The sequence below is a fragment of the Pseudophryne corroboree genome, chromosome 1 (genome assembly GCF_028390025.1).
Source record: "Pseudophryne corroboree isolate aPseCor3 chromosome 1, aPseCor3.hap2, whole genome shotgun sequence".
Lineage (NCBI taxonomy): Eukaryota > Metazoa > Chordata > Amphibia > Anura > Myobatrachidae > Pseudophryne > Pseudophryne corroboree.
Genome location: NC_086444.1, coordinates 281195060 through 281198816, shown reverse-complemented (window position 1 = coordinate 281198816; position 3757 = coordinate 281195060). Strand labels below are relative to the sequence as shown.

General features: G+C 42.5%; 1 long non-coding RNA gene across 1 annotated transcript; it reads right to left on the bottom strand.

Annotated features, from left to right (window-relative positions):
- Positions 1 to 1265: 1265 nt before the first annotated feature.
- LOC135057823 (uncharacterized) lies at positions 1266 to 2369 on the bottom strand. The gene is made up of 3 exons (XR_010244418.1): positions 2298 to 2369; positions 1914 to 1994; positions 1266 to 1331 (listed from the first exon to the last, which is right to left on the bottom strand). It is a non-coding gene; the product is annotated as an uncharacterized LOC135057823 (long non-coding RNA).
- Between the last annotated feature and the right edge of the window lie 1388 nt (positions 2370 to 3757).

Below are 3757 nucleotides of genomic sequence, written 5' to 3'. Positions count from 1 at the left end.
CAGTACGTAATCCCGCTGGACGGGATCCCGGCAGTCAAAATACAGACGCCGGAATCCCGACCACACAATCCCGACAGGGGCGGCGAGCGGAAAGCAGCCCCTTGCATGCTTGCTTCGCTCGCCACGCGGTGGGCACGGTGCCTCGCTACGCTCTACACACTATTATATCAGTAGTCAGGAAACGCAGCATGCATTTGTGGAGTGAAGAGGGTGAAAAAGGAGAGAAAGTACAGTTTGTACTGTAAGGTTATGTCAGAGGGTGTGAAGATGATCAGCTCAGTGTTATACATGTTACAGTAAGTTAGAATACAGTACAGTGCATTATGTATTTCTATTTTATTACCAGGTGTCTCCTCCACTGGTTGGCGACGGACTGTAAAAAGATAATACAGTACAGTTAGTCATATCAGTTTGACTTAAAATAATGTTGGAGAAAAAAAAATACTGTAATTACAGTACCAACTATTGCTACTGTACAGTATACTGTATTTACCAAAAATGTATTCTGGCTCGTCGTCTGTGGGTAAAAGAGAAGAATATTATAAGATACAGTATACAGTAAAAAGTATAGTAATAGTACACTAGTGTCCAGGCCCAGTGTCAGGTGGGTAAAAAAAGGTATGCTTGTGACAGGCATGGTGATTCCAAGGGACCCCACCGAGACCATCAGAAAATTTGTGAGTGACCCGTATGCCGGTGATTATGACTAGAATAAGGTACAGTAGCAACTCTTTTTTCTTTTGAATTATGTATACTGTACAGTACTGTATGTGCATATTGTACAGTACACTTAAAATATTTAGCAGTTACTGTAGTGGTAATTTTTGGGATGACAGTATTAGCATACTGTAAGCATCCAACTGAGGCCCCCAAACAGATGCCGCCACTAGGTACAGTACGTGCCTCTCGTGCCTAATGGGAAATTCATCACTGACAGTATCTAGAGAGATGAATGGAGAGACAGTGACAAGGGGTGAGAGAGAGAGAGAGAGAGAAATTGAGTAAGATGGGTGTTTTTTTTAGAACAGGATGTTGTCCATACAGTAGCAACCAATCAAATATTACCTACTGTACTGTATTATCGTCTGTAAGTGTAACTAGATACTGTAAATGTTAATGTGGGATGTGATCGGTTGCTACTGTATGGGCAATATCACCAGTTCAAACAAAAACAATTTTCATCCGATTTCTACGCATTTGCCAGAAAAATCTGATGAAAAGTGCTACTCTGATGGCATCAGATCAATGTCAGTAATAATTCTTACCACTAAATGCAGCAGCATCATCATCATCCTCCTCCTCCTCCTCCGTGGCCTGTTCCAGTGTAGGGCCTGTGAAAAAAAACATTAATGTGAAGAAAAAAAAAGGTTAATTCCAGGAAATACACATACCCTCCAACATGGTACAAAATGCTCTGGTTCTGGACTTCCCTCTTAATTTATTATTGCCATCACCTGTGAAGAAACAGCTTTCTTATCATATAACTAGTTCAACACAGGTGATGGAAATCATAAATTAAGAGGGAAGTCTAGAAACAGAGCAGTGCGGCGGGTCATGTTGGAGGGTCTGCATACAGAAACATAGAATTTGATGACAAATACTGTAAGAACCACTTTGCCCATCTAATCTGCCTCTTTTTTTTAACCTTTTTTTTACATCAAACCTTATAACAATTTTCCCCAAACATCACATGATGCAAAGATAAATAAATAAAAAAATAAATAAAAAAAGAGGTGCAAGATGGAATTGTGATTGGGCCCTCCCAACCACCCTTATGTTATATAAACAGGGTCTGCCACACGACTGTGGCTGAAATGACTGGTTGGTTTGGGCCCCCACCAAAAAAAGAAGCAATCAATCTCTCCTTGCTCAAACTGGCTCTACAGAGGCACGATGTACCGGACTGGACTTACTTAATGGGTGCAGTGAGGTGATGGACATAGAGGTAGAGTCCTGGTCCTCCTCCTCCGCCACCGCCTGTGACAGTGTAGGGCCTGTGAAAGCAAAAAATCCATGAAATATACTTTTGTATTCTGTGTTGAATACAGTAAAGCAAAAATTCAGTCAGGAATTGGAGGAGGAGAGTAAATTTCGCACACAGAGACGAGAATGTCGAGGCCAGAATCAGGGGGTAGTGGAGGAGGGTTAGGATACCGTACCTCACCCTGTTGGGATTGCTGCAATCAGGATGCCACTGTCGGTCACCTGACCGCTAGAATCCTGACTGCTGGTCACGCAAACCCAACCCATTGGTTTAACACAATGTACAGTACAGTACAATACTGCAGTTTACTTACCAAGTTGGGGAGAGGGTTTTTCATCCTCACTGTCAATAATTACTGAGTTGAAAATAAAAAAATATTATAAACAAAATACAGTAGAGTACAGTTACTACAAAATTGCACAGTAGTACAGTGCTACAGGAGGCAGAGATATATTCATAATACAGTAGGAGCAGAATGACTGTCCAGCGGTAGGGGACATACAGTACTGTATTTAAAAGACCTGCTGTCTGGATCCCGACATTCAGAATGCAGAGTGTGGATTCAGAGTATGATTGGAGGGTTAGGCTAGTGGAGGGTGGGTCGGATGCACAATTTTGGGCACCATAATACAAAATGGATATCGTGGAACTACAAAAGGTTTAGAGGCGGGCGACCAAAGTGATGAAGTGGATTGAGAAGATGGAATACAAGGAAAGGCAGGCTAGGCATGTTTACATTGGAAAAGAGGAGATTAAGAGGGGACATGATTAACCTTTACAAATATACTGTATACAGTAAGGGGACAATACACAGGAACGGTTTTTGATAAGATGGACACAGAGGACACGTGCACAGTAACTCTTGTTGAAGTAGAGGCGATTTCGCACAGAGGCGAAAAGGGGTCTTCACAGTGAGGGAAATACTGTACAGTACATGTTTGGAATTCCCTGCCTGAAAAGTAATAAAAGTGGACTTGGTCAATACTTTTAAGAATGGGCTTGAGAAAATCCTACTGTACTTACTATAATCTGGCTCCTCTTCCTCCCCCGAATCAATGGGAATGAGCTCCTCCTCTGTATCAATTACGAGGCGGTCTGTGTGTAAAAGATGACAAGTATTGTAAAATACAAAAATTACAGTAATACTGTAGGAAACTAGTGTGTCTGTAACAAAAAGTAATTATTACCACTTCCGGAGCTCTCGGATGCAGCAGGTGGTGGTGGTGGTGGTGTTGGTACTGTGGGAAAAAAAATAACAGTACTGTAAGTGAAGCTGTCAATTTGAAACATGTACTGTACAGTATCCAGGACACATGTACAGTAGTGTAACAACGATGACAGTAGCACCAGAATTCTCGTTACACAATACCTGGCAGCGCAGCAGGTGGTGGTGGTGGTGGTGGTGGTGGTGGTGGTACTGTGGGAAAAAAAATAACAGTACTGTAAGTGAAGCTGTCAATTGGAAACATGTACTGTACAGTATCCAGGACACATGTACAGTAGTGTAACAACGATGACAGTAGCACCAGAATTCTCGTTACACAATACCTGGCAGCGCAGCAGGTGGTGGTGGTGGTGGTGGTGGTACTGTGGGAAAAAAAATAACAGTACTGTAAGTGAAGCTGTCAATTGGAAACATGTACTGTACAGTATCCAGGACACATGTACAGTAGTGTAACAACGATGACAGTAGCACCAGAATTCTCGTTACACAATACCTGGCAGCGCAGCAGGTGGTGGTGGTGGTGGTGGTGGTGGTGGTACTGTGGGAAA